Below are 18,024 nucleotides of genomic sequence, written 5' to 3'. Positions count from 1 at the left end.
TCCCTAAGCCGCCTCTACTGTTGTTTTATAGAATTAGGCAGTACATCCAACCGGTCTCACAACCGCAAACCACGTGTTGCCGAGTCATCCCAGGACCTCCACATCCGGCATCTTCACCTGCTGGATCGTCTGAGACCAGCCACCCAGACAGCTGATCAAACAATGGGTTTGCAAAACCAAAGACATTCTGCACGAACTGCCAGAAACTGTCACAAGAAAGCTCATCTGCGTGCTCGTTGTCCTCACTAGGGACTTGACCTGACTACAATTCGGCGTTGTAACCGACTTTAGTGGGCAAATGGTCACCTTCGATGGCCACTGGCACTCTGGAGAAGTATGCTCTTCATGGATGAATTCCGGTTTTAACTGTGCCGGGCAGATCTCAAATGATTGCCTCGCCTGGTTCACCAACTACTTCTCTGATAGAGTTCAGTGTGTCAAATCGGAGGGTCTGCTGTCCGGACCTCTGGCAGTCTCTATGGGGGTGCCACAGGGTTCAATTCTTGGACCGACTCTCTTCTCTGTATACATCAATGAGGTCGCTCTTGCTGCTGGTGAGTCTCTGATCAACCTCTACGCAGACGACACCATTCTGTATACTTCTGGCCCTTCTTTGGACACTGTGTTAACAACCCTCCAGGCAAGCTTCAATGCCATACAACTCTCCTTCCGTGGCCTCCAATTGCTCTTAAATACAAGTAAAACTAAATGCATGCTCTTCAACCGATCGCTTCCCGCACCTGCCCACCTGTCCAACATCACTACTCTGGACGGCTCTGACTTAGAATACGTGGACAACTACAAATACTTAGGTGTCTGGTTAGACTGTAAACTCTCCTTCCAGATCCATATCAAATATCTCCAATCCAAAGTTAAATCTAGAATTGGCTTCCTATTTCGCAACAAAGCATCCTTCACTCATGCTGCCAAACATACCCTTGTAAAACTGACCATCCTACCAATCCTCGACTTTGGCGATGTCATTTACAAAATAGCTTCCAATACCCTACTCAACAAATTGGATGCAGTCTATCACAGTGCAATCCGTTTTGTCACCAAAGCCCCATATACTACCCACCATTGCGACCTGTACGCTCTCGTTGGCTGGCCCTCGCTTCATACTCATCGCCAAACCCACTGGCTCCATGTCATCTACAAGACCCTGCTAGGTACTTATCTCAGCTCGCTGATCACCATAGCATCTCCCACCTGTAGCACACGCTCCAGCAGGTATATCTCTCTAGTCACCCCCAAAACCAATTATTTCTTTGGCCGCCTCTCCTTCCAGTTCTCTGCTGCCAATGACTGGAACGAATTACAAAAAGCACTGAAACTGGAAACACTTATCTCCCTCACTAGCTTTAAGCACCAACTGCCAGAGCAGCTCACAGATTACTGCACCTGTACATAGCCCACCTATATTTTAGCCCAAACAACTACCTCTTTCCCTACTGTATTTAATTTATTTATTTATTTTGCTCCTTTGCACCCCATTATTTTTATTTCTACTTTGCAAATTCTTCCATTGCAAATCTACCATTCCAGTGTTGTACTTGCTGTATTGTATTTACTTTGCCACCATGGCCTTTTTTTGCCTTTACCTCCCTTATCTCACCTCATTTGCTCACATCGTATATAGACTTGTTTATACTGTATTATTGACTGTATGTTTGTTTTACTCCATGTGTAACTCTGTGTCGTTGTATGTGTCGAACTGCTTTGCTTTATCCTGGCCAGGTCGCAATTGTAAATGAGAACTTGTTCTCAACTTGCCTACCTGGTTAAATAAAGGTGAAATAAAAAATAAAAATAATACTATTGATAGTAGTAATAGTAGTAGTAGTAGTTGTTGTAAATTTAGCAGTAGTAGTAGTTGTAGTAGTAGTAGTGGTGGCAATAGTTGTAGTGGTAGTAGTAGTAGTAGTATTAGTAGTAATATTAGTAGTAGTACTATAAGTAGTAGCAGTACTAGCAGTATTATTAGTTGTAGTAGTAGAGATAGTAATAGTAGTATTAGCAGTAATAGTAGTAATAGTAGCAGTAGTAGCATTGGTAGGAGTAGTAGTAGTAGTCGTGGTAGTAGTAGTAGCAGTAGCAGTAGTAGTTGTAGTAGTAACAGTAATAGTTTTAGTTGTAGTAGTGGTTGTAGTAGCAGTTGAAGTAGCAGCATTAGTTGTAGTTGTAGTAATAGTAGTAAGATCAGTAGCTGTAGTTGTAGTAATAGCAGTAGTAGTGGTGGAAGTAATAGTAGTAGGAGCAGTGGTGGATGAATAGTTGTAGTAGCAGTAGTACTAGTTGTAGTGGTGTTAGAAGTATTAATAAACGTAGCGGTAGTAGTAGTAGTAGTAGTCTTAGAAATAGTAGTATAAATAGTAGTAATAGTAATAGTAGTAGTAGTGCTAGTAATATTACTACATCAGTACTACACTAGCAGTACAACTACTACTACTGCTACTACAACTACAGCTACAACTACTACTACCAATGCTACTATTGCTACTATTACTACTACTACAACTACTATTACTACCTCTACTACTAGTACTAGTAGTAGTAGTAGTAGTAGAAGTAGTAGTACTAGTAGTAGTAGTACTACTAGTAGTAGTAGTAGTAGTAGTAGCAGTAATATTGGTAGCAGTAGTAGTAGTAGTAGTACAAGTAGCAGTAGTACCGGTAGTACTAGTGGTAGTAGAGAAGCAGTGGGACTAGTAATAGTAGTAGTACTAGTAGCAGTAGTAGTAGTAGTAGTAGTAGTAGTTGTCGTCGTAGTAGTAAACCATAGCAGCACCAGTAATTGTAATAGTAGTTGCAGCAGTAGTTGTATTATTTGTAGTTGTAGTAGTATTAGTAGTAATAGTAGCAGTAGTAGCAGTAGTAGTAATAATAGTAGTAGTGGTAGTAGTTTTAGTAGTGGTATAGTAGTAGTAGTTGTAGTGGTAGTAGTAGCAGCAGTAGTAGTAGCAGTAGTAGTAGTAGTAGTAGTAGTGGTAATATTAGTACTAATAATAGAAGTAGTGTCACGATACAAAACCTTCAGCCACGCCCATTGGCCAGCAGCGGGGTGCTCGAGGTGGTTAGCGTTCCGTTCCCTGGATTGGACAGGGCACTATAGATACTTCAGGTTATCTCGTTATAACCAGGACCGCTCACGTAGCCCTGCCTCTCTTTCTTTATCGTCACGTTGTCCACGTAGAGAGGTCTTTTGCCTTGTCACTCTCAACGGTCTAGCTCTAGCTGGGATGTGTGAACCCCACGTTTATCCTCTAGACTCCTTTTACACCACTAATGTCAGGACCCGGTTACGAACCTGGGTCTCCGGAGTGAGAAACAGTCACTTAACCAACTGAGCCACGAATAGTCAGCAGAACCCAGAAGATGAGGCAGACACAGCAGTACTTAAGACGGTGTATTTAATAAAGTAAAAAGGAGAAGTCCTTCAATACAAAAATGGCAAATCCAAAAGGTGGTAGGAATAGCACAAAAAAGAGATACTCAAAAACAAAAACAGAATTCCACAAGAGCATCCACCGGAATCGACAAGAATACTCAGAACACTAGGGCTGGGTGCTAACATACAAACACAGAGCACAGAACTGAGGGAAACTAAGGGTTTAAATACAATCAGGGGAAACGAGGCACAGGTGCAAATAATAATGGGGAACAAGGGAAAAAACATAAGGTCAAAAAGCACAATGGGGGCATCTAGTGGCCAAAACCCGGAACAACCCTGGCCAAATCCTGACAGAATCCCCCCCCTATGAACGGCTCCTGACGTTCCTACCAGCTCTCTCAGGGTGGAAGGCCCTGAACTGACGAATGAGGTCAGGGTCCAGGATGTCTTTGGCAGGAACCCAGGAGCGCTCCTCGGGACCGTAGCCTTCCCAGTCCACCAGATACTGCCAGGACCGCTGCACCCGGCGGGAATCCAGTATCCGATGGACGGTATAAGCCGGCTGGCCTCCAATGACACGAGGCGGAGGGGGAGGTCTGTCTGCCGGGACAAGGGGAGAAAAAACAACAGGTTTTAACAATGAAATGTGAAATGTGGGATTAATCTTAAGGGATCTGGGTAAGTGTAGGCGATAAGAAACTGGGTTAACTCTCCTGGCAACCTTGAAGGGACCGATGTATTTTTGGGACAGCTTGCGAGACTCCACCCGTAGAGGTAAGTCTCTTGTGGAGAGCCAGACTCTCTGGCCGGGGCGCAGGGTAGGCCCGGGACGGCGACGTCTGTTGGCTTGTTGTTGGTACCTCTGTGAGGAACGCATAAGATTAAGACGGGTCTTCCTCCACATAAGCCGACAGCGTCTGACGAACTTCAAGGCTGAAGGCACTCTGACTTCTGCCTCCTGGTCCGGGAACAATGGAGGAGCATAGCCAAACTGACACTCGTGCGGGGACATACCAGTGGAGGAGGAGCGCAAGGTGTTGTGCGCGTATTCGGCCCAAACAATAAAGGATGACCATGTGGACGGGTTGTCACGAGTCATACATCGGAGGGTGGTTTCCAGCTCTTGATTCATCCTCTCTGTTTGGCCGTTGGACTCCGGATGGTACCCTGAAGATAGACTGGCAGAAGCCCCCATGAGTTGGCAGAAGGCCTTCCAAAACCTTGAGGCGAACTGGGGACCTCTGTCAGAAACCATATCTTGAGGAATGCCGAAGACTCGGAACACATGATTAATTACCAACTCAGCCGTTTCCTTGGCAGAAGGTAACTTAGTCAGAGGGACGAACCTGGCCGCCTTTGAAAACCTGTCGATTATGACTAGGATAGTAGTATTGCCATGGGATGGAGGAAGTCCAGTAATAAAGTCCAATGAGATATGGGACCAGGGTCTGTGGGGAACAGGTAAAGGGTGAAGGAGTCCTTGAGGGCGGAGGTGAGAAGATTTTCCCTGGCAGCACACGGGACAGGCATTGACGAAAGTGGCAACGTCTTCTCATATGGTAGGCCACCAGAACTTACGCTGGATGAACTCCAAGGTGCGACCTACGCCCGGATGACAGGTGAGGCGAGAGGAGTGCCCCCACAGAAGGACCTGCGTCCTCACTGCCTTGGGGACAAACAACCAATTGGCAGGACCTCCTTTTGGGTCCGGTTCGCTAGCTTGAGCACGTCTCACGGTATCCTCAACTTGCCACGAGATCGGAGCCACAATCTTAGCAGCAGGAAGGACAGGCATGTCCGTGTCATCTCGAATGGCAGGAGCGTAGACTCGGGACAGGGCATCCGGTTTGAGATTCTTCGACCCGGGCCGATAGGTGAGGATAAACTGGAATCGATTGAAGAAAAGAGACCATCTAGCTTGTCTAGAGTTCAACCGCTTCGCCTGCTGGATATACTCCAGATTTTTGTGGTCTGTAAGCACTTGAAACGGGTGAGAAGCCCCCTCGAGCCAGTGTCTCCATTCCTTCAATGCCATCTTAACCGCTAGGAGTTCACGATCCCCCACATCGTAGTTCCTCTCAGTCGGGGTAAGCCGGTGTGAGAAGAAAGCGCACGGATGAAGCTTCTTGTCTTCACCCCTCTGAGACAGGACAGCTCCAACACCAACCTCTGATGCGTCTACCTCCACTACAAATGGTTCATCCGTAGTCGGTAGTATCAGGATGGGAGCAGAGAGAACGCGCTGCTTGAGTCCTTGGAAGGCCGTCTCAGCTTCTCTTCCCCACAAAAACCTTGCATTGCCACCCTTGGTTAAAGCTGAGAGAGGGGCTGCCACCAAGCTGAAGTTCTTGATGAACTTGCGGTAAAAGTTTGTGAAGCCCAGGAAATGCTGAACTTCCTTAACGGATTTGGGGGTGGGCCAATCCGCTACCGCCCCTACCTTCCTGGGGTCCATTTGGACTCGACCGGGTTCCACTACAAATCCCAGGAATTGTACTCGGGATGAATGGAATTCACATTTTTCCGGCTTAACGTACAGATGGCTGTCCAGGAGGCGTTTGAGTACTTGTCTGACATGCTTAGTGTGTTCTTGAAGGGAGCTCGAAAAGATGAGGATGTCATCCAAGTAAACGAACACAAATATGTTAAGCATATCCCTAAGCACATCGTTTATGAGCGCTTGGAACACCGCTGGGGCGTTGGTCAGGCCGAAGGGCATCACCAAGTATTCATAGTGACCAGTAGGCGTGTTGAAAGCGGTCTTCCACTCGTCACCAGGTCTGATCCGCACAAGATGGTATGCGTTCCGCAGGTCAAGCTTAGTGAAAACAACTGCTTCCTGGAGCAGCTCGAAGGCTGTGGCCATAAGGGGTAGCGGGTAACGGTTACGGACGGTTATGGCATTGAGTCCCCGGTAGTCGATGCAAGGACGTAATCCACCGTCTTTCTTGGCCACAACGAAAAACCCTGCTCCCGCCGGGGAGGTGGATGGACGCATGAGGCCTGCTTCCAGAGCGTCCTTGATGTAGGTATCCATAGCAGCTCGTTCGGGTGGAGATAGGGAAAAGATCCGACCCCTGGGGGGCAAGTGCCCGGAAACAGGTCGATGGGGCAATCGTAAGGTCTATGGGGTGGTAGCATGGTGGCCCTCTGTTTGCTAAACACCAGTTTGAGGTCATGGTAACACTCGGGAACTCGGGTCAGGTCGATGGATTCTAAAGACTCGGGAGTAGAACTCGGGGAATTCTGGAAAATACAAGTAGCTTGGCACGTAGGACCCCACTGCTTGATAGTGCCCACAGACCAGTCGATGTGAGGGTTATGGCTGTGAAGCCAGGGGTATCCAAGGACGAGAGGGAACTCGGAACAGGAGATCAAATGAAAGTTCATCAATTCCTGGTGTTGTGAAACTGAAAGTCGCAAGGAGGTAGTGACATGAGTGACAAGTCCAGATCCCAAAGGGCTTCCATCCAATGTAGTGACCCTCATGGGTTCACTTAGAGGTTCAGAGGGAACGCCATTCTCCTTCGCCCAGACACCATCCATGAAGTTACCTGCGGCTCCAGAGTCTACCAAGGTTTGAAGGTGAAGCTTGTGGTTGTCCCAGGAGAGGGTGACTGGAATGAGCAGACGGGAGTTGGACGGATGGGAGGAGGTTATGTTTCCCGTTACAGTTCCCCCCGGTCTGTACGGGACAGAGCGTTTCCCTGGAGCCCGGGACACGTGGAACGGAAATGGCCCGGTTTCCCGCAATATAGACAGCGTCGCTCCCTCATCCGGCGGTCTCTCTCAGCCTGGGAGATGCGTCCAATCTGCATGGGTTCCGATGGAGCCAGCGAGGATAAAGGTGGGGACTCGGAGCTGGGACTGATAGGAGCTAGATGTCTACGGTTGAGTTCTCTCTCTCTCAGACGATGGTCAATGCGTGAGGCCAACTTTATCAGGGACTCGAGATTGTCCGGTGGTTCCCGAGTGGCCAGTTCATCTTGGATAGTGTCGGAAAGGCCTTTCAGAAAGCACACCGTGAGCGCCTCGTTGTTCCAGCCACTTGCTGCTGCCACCGTGCGGAACTGGATGGCATAGTCCGTCACGCTGCGCCAACCTTGGTGGAGAGTCAGGAGCTGTTTGGCTGAGTCAGAACCACTGCTTGGGCCTTGAAACACTCGTTTGAATTCCTCAGCAAAGACAGAGTAGCTGGCACAGCAGGAACTATGGGCATCCCACACAGCAGTAGCCCAGGCCAGGGCTTTTTCCGACAGCAGGGTGATGATATAAGCGATCTTAGACCGGTCGGTGGGAAACGACGAGGGTTGTAGCTCAAAGGAGAGAGAACATTGGGTGAGAAACCCTTTACAAGCACTTGGATCACCTGAGAACCGTTGGGGAGGTGGAAGACGAGGTTCAGCCAGGGGGTTAACTGCCATGGGTACGTGAATCTGAGGTACTGGGACGGGAACTGTTGCCGGGGTAAGACGATCAGATATTTGCTTAATGGAAGTCAGCATCTCCGACAGAAGATGAGAATGTCTAGCCATTAAGGCCTCTTGCTGAACCAGGGCGGCTTCGTGGCGTTGGACAGTCTCCTGGTGGTGGGACAGCATGGCAAAAAGGTCCTGGGAACTGGCTGCCTCTGGGTTCATTATTGGCTCTGTGTTTCTGTCAGGACCCGGTTACGAACCTGGGTCTCCGGAGTGAGAAACAGTCACTTAACCAACTGAGCCACGAATAGTCAGCAAAACCCAGAAGATGAGGCAGACACAGCAGTACTTAAGATGGTGTATTTAATAAAGTAAAAAGGAGAAGTCCTTCAATACAAAAATGGCAAATCCAAAAGGTGGTAGGAATAGCACAAAAAAGCCTCAAGAGACACTCAAAAACAAAAACAGAATTCCACAAGAGCATCCACGGGAATCGACAGGAAAACACAGAACACTAGGGCTGTGTGCTAACATACAAACACAGAGCACAGAACTGAGGGAAACTAAGGGTTTAAATACAATCAGGGGAAACGAGGTACAGGTGCAAATAATAATGGGGAACAAGGGAAAAAACATAAGGTCAAAAAGCACAATGGGGGCATCTAGTGACCAAAACCCGGAACAACCCTGGCCAAATCCTGACATATAGGACTCGTTTTATTGTGTATACAGATAGTTTTGTACTTGTTTCCTCCAGCATCTTCACAAGGCCCTTTGCTTTTGTTCTGGGATTGATTTGCACTTTTCGCACCAAAGTACGTTCATCTCATCTCTGTCCGGCGCCGACAGAGATGGCCGCCTCGCTTCGCGTTCCTAGGAACCTATGCAGCGTTTTCCCAGTCAGCAGATTCTTCTTCTACAGTGGGCGGAGCCAGTTGATACCAGTCAGGTTCTGCTGTTTGGAAGCTTGGTTCTTCAGGGGGTGACATAGTCCAGGCGGGTAGTTCATCCGGTACTGTCAGTTCTTTCATGGGTATTTGTTGAGTCGGGATGAGAGGCGGGTCAGAGGGGAGATCCTTTTTGTGTTCCACTACAGTAGTAATAGTAATGGTAGTGGTATTAGTATTAGTAGTACTAGCAGTGGTCACAGTAGTAGTAGTAGTGGTAGTAGTAGTAGTAGTAGTGGTAGTAGTAGCAGTAGTAGTAGCAGTAGTAGAAGTAGTAGTAGTAGAATTAGTTGTAGTCGTAGTAGTAGTAGCAGTAGCAGTGGTAGTAGTAGTATTAGTAGTAGTGGAGATAGTAGTATTGGTAGTAGTAGTAGTAGTAGGAGCAGTATTAGTAGTCGGAGTAGTAGTAGTAGCAGTAGCAGTAGTAGTGGTAGTAGTAGTAATAGTAGTAGTAGTAGTAGTAGCAGTAATAGTAGTAGTGGTAGTAGCAGAAGAAGTTGTAGTGGTAGTCGTAGTTCTAGTAGTAGTAGTAGCAGCTGTGGTGGTGGTGGTGGTTGTAGTAGTAGTAGTAGTAGTAGTATCAAATCAAATCAAATGTATTTATATAGCCCTACTAACATCAGCTGGTATCTCAAAGTGCTGTACAGAACCCAGCCTAAAACCCCGAACTGCAAGCAATGCAGGTGTAGAAGCACGGTGGCTAGGGAAAACTCCCTTCAAAGGCCAAACCCTAAGATGAAACCTAAAGAGGAACCAGGCTATGAGGGGTGGCCAGTCCTCTTCTGGCTGTTTCCGGTGGAGATCTTAACAGAACATGGCCAAGATGTTCAAGTGTTCATAAATGGCCTGTTGTAACCGGCCGCGACCGGGAGGTCCGTGGGGCAAAGCACAATTTGCATAGCGTCGTCCGGGTTAAGGAGGGTTTGGCCGGTAGGGCGGATATCCTTGTCTCATCACGCACCAGTGACTCCTGTGGTGGGCCGGGCACAGTGCACGCTAACAAAGGTTGCCAGGTGCACGGTGTTTCCTCCGACACATTGGTGCGGCTGGCTTCCGGGTTTGATGCACGCTGTGTTAAGAAGCAGTGCAGCATGGTTGGGTTGTGTATCGGAAGACGCATGACTTTCAACCTTCGTCTCTCCCGAGCCCGTACGGGAGTTGTAGCGATGAGACAAGATAGTAGCTACTTACAATTGGATACTACGTAAAAGGGGGTAAAATAAAAAAAATAAAATCATAAATGACCAGCATGGTCAAATAATAATAATCACAGTCGTTGTCGAGGGTTCAGCAAGTCAGCACCTCAGGAGTAAATGTCAGTTGGCTTTTCATAGCCGATCATCAAGAGTATCTCTACCGCTCCTGCTGTCTCTAGAGAGTTGAAACCAGCAGGTCTGGGACAGGTAGCCCGTCCGGTGAACAGGTCGGGTTTTTATTTTTTTAACCTTTATTTAACTAGGCAAGTCAGTTAATTAAGAACAAATGACGGCCTAGGAACAGTGGGTTAACTGCCTGTTCAGGGGCGGAAAGACAGATTTGTACCTTGTCAGCTCGGGGATTTGAACTTGCAACCTTCCGGTTACTAGTCCAACTCTCTAAACACTAGGTCCATAGCCGCAGGCAGAAAAGTTGAAACTGGAGCAGCAGCGTGACCAGGTGAACTGGGGACAGCAAGGAGTCATCATGCCAGGTAGTCCTGAGGCATGGTCCTAGGGCTCAGGTCCTCTGAGAGAGAGAAAGAAAGAAAGAAAGAGAGAAAGAAAGAGAGAATTAGAGAGTGCATACTTAAATTCACACAGGACACCGGAAAAGACAGTAGAAGTACTCCAGACATAACAAACTGATCCTAGTCCACCGACACATAAACTACTGCAACATAAATACTGGAGGGTGAGACAGGAGGTGTCAGGAGACACTGTGGCCCATTCCGATGATACCCCCGGACAGAGCCAAACAGGCAGGATATAACCCCACCCACTTTGCAAAAGCACAGCCCCCACACCACTAGAGGGATATCTTCAACCACCAACTTACCATCCTGAGACAAGGCCGAGTATAGCCCACAAATATCTCCGCCACGGCACAACCCATGGGGGGGGGCAACCCAGACAGGAAGATCACATCAGTGACTCAACCCACTCAAGTGACACACCCCTCCTAGGGAAGGCATGAAAGAGCACCAGTAAGCCAGTGACTCAGCCCCTGTAATAGGGTTAGAGATAGAGAATCCCAGTGGAGAGAGGGAAACCGGCCAGGCAGAGACAGCAAGGGCGGTTCGTTGCTCCAGAGTCTTTCCGTTCACCTTCACACTCCTGGGCCAGACTACACTCAATCATATGACCTACTGAAGAGATGAGTCTTCAGTAAAGACTTAAAGGTTGAGACCGAGTCTGTGTCTCTCACATGGGTAGGCAGACCATTCCATAAAAATTGAGCTCTATAGGAGAAATCACTGCCTCCAGCTGTTTGCTTAGAAATTCTAGGGACAATTAGGAGGCCTGCGTCTTGTGATCATAGCGTACATGTAGGTATGTACGGCAGGACCAAATCGGAAAAGATAGGTAGGAGCAAGCCCATGTAATGCTTTGTAGGTTAGCAGTAAAACCTTGAAATCGGCCCTTGCCTTAACAGGAAGCCAGTGTAGGGAGGCTAGCACTGGAGTAATATGATCAAATTGTTTTGTTCTAGTCAGGATTCTAGCAGCCGTATTTAGCACTAACTGAAGTTTATTTAGTGCTTTATCCGGGTAGCTGGAAAGTAGAGCATAGCAGTATTCTAACCTAGAAGTAACAAAAGCATGGATTAATTTTTCTGCATCATTTTTGGACAGAAAGTTTCTGATTTTTGCAATGTTACATAGAAAAAAGCTGTCCTTGAAACAGTCTTGATATGTTTGTCAAAAGAGAGATCAAGGTCCAGAGTAATGCCGAGGTCCTTCAGAGTTTTATTTGAGACGACTGTACAACCATCAAGATTAATTGTCAGATTCAACAGAAGATCTCTTTGTTTCCTGGGACCTAGATCACGCATCTATGTTTTGTCCGAGTTTAAAAGTAGAAGGTTTGCAGCCATCCACTTCCTTATGTCTGAAACACAGACTTCTAGCGAAGGCAATTTTGGGGCTTCACCATGTTTCATTGAAATGTACAGCTGTGTGCCATCCGCATAGCAGTGAAACTTAACATTACGTTTTCGAATGACATCCCCCAAGAGGTAAAATATATAGTGAAAACAATAGTGGTCCTAAAACGGAACCTTGAGGAACACCGAAATTTACAGTTGATTTGTCAGAGGACAAACCATTCAGAGACAAACTGATATCTTTCCGATAGATAAGATCTAAACCAGGCCAGTACTTGTCCGTGTAGACCAATTTGGGTTTCCAATCTCTCCAAAAGTATGTGGTGATTGATGGTATCAAAAGCAGCACTAAGGTCTAGGAGCACGAGGACAGATGCAGAGCCTCAGTCTGACACCGTTAAAAGGTAATTTACCACCTTCACAAGTACAGTCTCGGTGCTATGATGGGGTCTAAAACCAGACCGAAGCATTTCGTATACATTGTTTGTCTTCAGGAAGGTAGTGAGTTGCTGCGCAACATCTTTTTCTAAAAATTCTGAGAGGAATGGAAGATTCGATATAGGCCGATAGCTTTTTATATTTTCTGGGTCAAGGTTTTTTTTTTCAAGAGAGGCTTTATTACTGCCACATCCGGTGGATAGAGAGCCATTTATTATGTTCAACATAGGAGGGCCAAGCACAGGAAGCAGCTTTTTCAGTAGTTTAGTTGAAATAGGGTCCAGTATGCAGCTTGAAGGTTTAGATGCCATGATTATTTTCATCATTGTGTCAAGAGATATAGTACTAAAACACTTGAGTGTCTCTCTTGATCCTAGGTCCTGGCAGAGTTGTGCAGACTCAGGATGTCACGCCTTGGTCATTGTATTTTGTGTTTTCGTTATATATTTGGTCAGGCCAGGGTGTGACATGGGTTTATATATTGTATTTTCGTATTGGGGTTTGTAGTATTTGGGATTGCGGCTGAGTAGGGGTGTTGTTTATGTTTGGCTCCCTGAGGCGGTTCTCAATCAGAGTCAGGTGATTCTCGTTGTCTCTGATTGGGAACCGTATTTAGGTAGCCTGGGTTTCACTTTGTACTTCGTGGGTGATTGTTCCTGTCTCTGTGTTAGTGTTCACCAGACAGGCTGTATAGGTTTTCACATTCCGTTTGTTGTTTTTGTTATTTCATGTATCGTCATTTGTTCTATTAAAAACATGAGTAACCAACACGCTGCATTTCGGTCCGACTCTCTTTCGACAAACGAAGAACGCCGTTACAGAATCACCCACCACACACGGACCGAGCAGCGTGTTAACAGGCAGCTGGAGCAGCGAAGGGAGGACGTTATGGACAGCAGAGGATTGGAGTATACGACGTGGGAAGAAATAGGTAGGTGGGCGGCCGACCCAGAGAGAGTGCCGGAGCCCGCCTGGGATTCGCTGGAGCAGTGTGAAGAGGGCTATAGGAGAATGGAGTCAAAGAAAGACACGGCAGCGCAGAGCGAAACCCGAAGATCAGCCCCAAAAATTTCTTGGGGGGGGCTCAGAGGGAGAGTGGCTGAGTCAGGAGACAGACCTGAGCCAACTCTCCCTGTTTATCGTGAGGAGCCAAGGAGGAGACCAGAACCGGTGTTGGAGGTGAGCGAAGCAGAGACTGTGAAGGAGTTAATGGGGAAATTGGAGGAGAGAGTAATGAGGGAGTTGCTAGTTTGGTGCTTTAGGTATAAGATTCGTCCGACGGAGCGTGTCGGGGATTTAATGGCACCTGTGTCAGCGCTCTATACTAGTCCTAAGGTGCGTGTTAGTCGGCTGGTGAAAAATGTGCCAGCCTCACGCACTAGGCCTCCTGTGTACCTACCTAGCCTTGCACGTCCTGTGCCAGTCCTGCTCTCAGGCTCTCCAGTACACCTTCACGGTCCAGTCCATCCTGTGCCACCTTCACACACCAGTCCTCCGATGGTAGCTCCCCGCACCAGGCTTCCTGTGCGTGTCCTTGATCCAGTACCACCAGTTCCAGTACCACGCACCAGGCCTTCAGTGCGCCTCGCCTGTTCAGCGCAGCCAGCGCTTTCTCCCTCTCCTGCGCTGTCGGAGTCTCCCGCCTGTTCAGCGTTTCTAGAGCCTTCCTCCTCTACAGCGCTGCCGGAGCCTCCTGCCTGTTCGGAGCAGCCTGAGATGCCAGTCTGCATGGAGCAGCTAGAGCTGCCAGTCTGCATGGAGCAGCTAGAGCTGCCAGTCTGCATGGAGCAGCTAGAGCTGCCAGTCTGCATGGAGCAGCCAGAGTTGCCAGTCTGCATGGAGCAGCTAGAGCTGCCAGTCTGCATGGGGCAGCCAGAGCTGTCAGTCTGCTTGGAGCAGCTAGAGCTGCCAGTCTGCATGGAGCAGCTAGAGCTGCCAGTCTGCATGGAGCAGCTAGAGCTGCCAGTCTGCATGGAGCAGCCAGAGCTGTCAGTCTGCATGGAGCAGCTAGAGCTGCCAGTCTGCATGGAGCAGCCAGAGTTGCCAGTCTGCATGGAGCAGCTAGAGCTGCCAGTCTGCATGGGGCAGCCAGAGGCAGTCTGCTTGGAGCAGCCAGAGTTGCCAGTCTGCATGGAGTTGCCAGTCTGCATGGAGTTGCCAGTCTGCAAGGAGCTGCCAGTCTGCAAGGAGCTGCCAGTCGGCAAGGAGCTGCCAAAGCTGTTAGTCTGCATGGAACAGTCAGAGCTGTCAGTCTGCAAGAAGCCGCCAGAGCTGTCAATCTGCATGGAGCAGCCAGAGCCGCCAGTCAGCATGGAGCAGCCAGAGCCGCCAGTCAGCATGAAGCAGCCAGAGCCGCCAGTCAGCATGGAGCAGCCAGAGCCGTCAGTCAGCATGAAGCAGCCAGAGCCGTCAGTCTGCCAGACTCTTCCAGATCTGCCAGTCAGCCAGACTCTTCCAGATCTGCCAGTCAGCCAGACTCTTCCAGATCTGCCAGACAGCCAGACTCTTCCAGATCTGCCAGTCAGCCAGACTCTTCCAGATCTGCCAGTCAGCCAGACTCTTCCAGATCTGCCAGTCAGCCAGACTCTTCCAGATCTGCCAGTCAGCCAGACTCTTCCAGATCTGCTAGTCAACCAGACTCTTCCAGATCCGCCAGTCAGCCAGGATCTGCCAGATCTGCTAGTCAGCCAGGATCCGCCAGTCGGCCAGGATCTGCCAGTCAGCCAGGATCCGCCAGTCAGCCAGGATCTGCCAGATCTGCTAGTCAGCCAGGATCTGCCAGTCGGCCAGGATCCGCCAGTCAGCCAGGATCCGCCAGTCAGCCAGGATCCACCAGTCAGCCAGGATCCGCCAGTCAGCCAGGATCTGCCAGATCTGATAGTCAGCCAGGATCCGCCAGTCAGCCAGGATCTGCCAGATCTGCTAGTCAGCCAGGATCCGCCAGATCTGCTAGTCAGCCAGGATCTGCCAGTCGGCCAGGATCTGCCAGTCAGCCAGGATCCGCCAGTCAGCCAGGATCTGCCAGATCTGCTAGTCAGCCAGGATCTGCCAGTCGGCCAGGATCTGCCAGTCAGCCAGGATCCGCCAGTCAGCCAGGATCCACCAGTCAGCCAGGATCCGCCAGTCAGCCAGGATCTGCCAGATCTGATAGTCAGCCAGGATCCGCCAGTCAGCCAGGATCTGCCGGAACCACCAGCAAGCCAGGATCTGGTAGATCCATCAACCTGCCTGAGCTTCCTCTCACTCCTGAGCTTCCTCTCACTCCTGAGCTTCCTCTCACTCCTGAGCTTCCTCTCACTTCTGAGCTTCCTCTCACTCCCGAGCTTCCTCTCACTCCCGAGCTTCCTCTCACTCCCGAGCTTCCTCTCACTCCCGAGCTTTCTCTCACTCCCGAGCTTTCTCTTAGTCCCGATCTGCCTCAGTCCCGAGCTGTCCTTCAGTCCCGATCTGCTCCTCAGTCCAGTGGGTTTCTGGGTGAGGACTATTCGGCGATGGTCGGCGGCGAGGGTGGATCATCCCAGGACGCGAAGGGGAGGAACTATGACATTTATGGAGTGGGGTCCACGTCCCGAGCCGGAACCGCCACCATGGACAGACGCCCACCCGGACCCGCCCTATGGTTTTGAGGTGCGTCCGGGAGTCCGCACCTTAGGGGGGGGGGGGTTCTGTCACGCCTTGGTCATTGTATTTTGTGTTTTCGTTATATATTTGGTCAGGCCAGGGTGTGACATGTGTTTATATATTGTATTTTCGTATTGGGGTTTGTAGTATTTGGGATTGCGGCTGAGTAGGGGTGTTGTTTAGGTTTGGCTGCCTGAGGCGGTTCTCAATCAGAGTCAGGTGATTCTCGTTGTCTCTGATTGGGAACCGTATTTAGGTAGCCTGGGTTTCACTTTGTATTTCGTGGGTGATTGTTCCTGTCTCTGTGTTGGTGTTCACCAGACAGGCTGTATAGGTTTTCACGTTCCGTTTGTTGTTTTTGTTATTTCATGTATCGTCATTTGTTCTATTAAAAACATGAGTAACCAACACGCTGCATTTCGGTCCGACTCTTTCGACAAACGAAGAACGCCATTACACAGGACAACTGAGCTTTGGAGGAATAGGCAGATTTAAAGAGGAGTCCGTAATTTGCTTTCTAATGATTTTTCTCATGATCTTTTCCTCAAAGAAGTTCATGAATTCATTACTGATGAAGTGAAAGCCATCCTCTCTTGGGGAATGCTGCTTTTTAGTAGCTTTGCGACAGTATCAAAAATAAATTTCAGATTGTTCTTATTTTCCTCAATTAAGTTGGAGAAATAGGATGATCGAGTAGCAGTGAGGGCTCTTCGATACTGCATGGTACTGGCTTTCCAAGCTAGTCGGAAGACTTCCAGTTTGGTGTGGCGCCATTTCCGTTCCAATGTTCTGGAAGCTTGCTTCAGAGCTCTGGTATTTTCTGTATACCAGGGAGCTAGTTTCTTATGACAAATGTTTTTAGTTTTTAGGGATGCATCTGCATCTAGGGTATTGCGCAAGGTTAAATTGTCATGCCCTGGCCTTAGTTACCTTTGTTTTCTTCATTATTTTGGTTAGGTCAGGGTGTGACATGGGGGATTTATGTGTTTTGTCAGGTCTAGGGTTTTTGTATGTTTATGGGGCTGTTTCCTGTCTTTGTGTTCTCTGCACCAGATAGGACTGTTTCGGGTTTTGCCACGTTTGTAGATTTGTAATTGAGTTCATGTTGAGTTTCTCATATTAAAAACCATGTTGAACTCTAACCACGCTGCATTTTGGTCCTCCTCTCCTTCAACGGAAGAAAACCGTTACATAAATTGAGTTCCTCAGTTAAGTGGTTAACTGATTTTTGTCCTCTGGCGTCCTTGGGTAGGCAGAGGGAGTCTGGAAGGACATCAAGGAATCTTTGGGTTGTCTGAGAATTTATAGCACGACGTTTGATGCTCATTGGTTGGGGTCTGAGCAGATTATTTGTTGCGATTGCAAACGTAATGAAATGGTGGTCCGATAGTCCAGGAATATGAGGAAAAACTTTAAGATCCACAACATGTATTCCATGGGACAAAACGAGGTCCAGAGTATGACTGTGACAGTGAGTAGGTACATAGACATGTTGGACAAAACCCAGTCGATGTTGGCTCCGAAAGCCTTTTGGAGTGGGTCTGTGGACTTTTCCATGTGAATATTAAAATCACCAAAAATTTGAATATTATCTGCTATGACTACAAGGTCCGATAGGAATTCAGGGAACTCAGTGAGGAACTCTGTATATGGCCCAGGAGGCCTGTAAACAGTAGCTATAAAAAGTGATTGAGTAGGCTGCATAGATTTCATGACTAGAAGCTCAAAAGACATGGTAGTAGCACTAGTAGCAGTAGTAGTAGTAGTAGTAGTAGTAGCAACAGTAGCAGTAGCAGTAGCAGCAGCAGCAGTAGCAGTAGCAGCAGCAGGAGTACTAGTTGTAGTAGTAGTAGCAACAGTAGCAGTAGCAGTAGCAGCAGTAGCAGTAGCAGCAGCAGTATTAGTAGTATTAGTAGTAGTATTAGTAGTAGTATTAGTCGCAGTAGCAGCAGTAGCAGTAGCAGTGGCAGTAGTACTAGTTGTAGTAGTAGTAGTAGTAGTAGCAACAGTAGCAGTAGCAGTAGCAGCAGCAGCAGTATTAGTAGTAGTATTAGTAGTAGTAGTAGTAGAAGTAGTAGCAGGAGGAAGAAGAGGATCATTATGATGATGATTATTATTAATATTATTT

At 48.2% G+C, this 18,024-nt stretch overlaps 1 protein-coding gene across 1 annotated transcript in view; it reads left to right on the top strand.

Moving 5' to 3' along the window:
* LOC135543717 (V-set and immunoglobulin domain-containing protein 10-like 2) overlaps window positions 1-18,024 on the top strand; it is a 122,411-nt gene that overhangs the window by 17,642 nt on the left and 86,745 nt on the right. The gene's annotated exons all lie outside the window — the stretch shown is intronic.

Source organism: Oncorhynchus masou, chromosome 8 (assembly GCF_036934945.1).
Source record: "Oncorhynchus masou masou isolate Uvic2021 chromosome 8, UVic_Omas_1.1, whole genome shotgun sequence".
Classification (NCBI taxonomy): domain Eukaryota; kingdom Metazoa; phylum Chordata; class Actinopteri; order Salmoniformes; family Salmonidae; genus Oncorhynchus; species Oncorhynchus masou.
The sequence above is the reverse complement of the archived record's forward strand: the minus strand, read 5'-3'. Positions and strand labels throughout refer to the sequence as shown.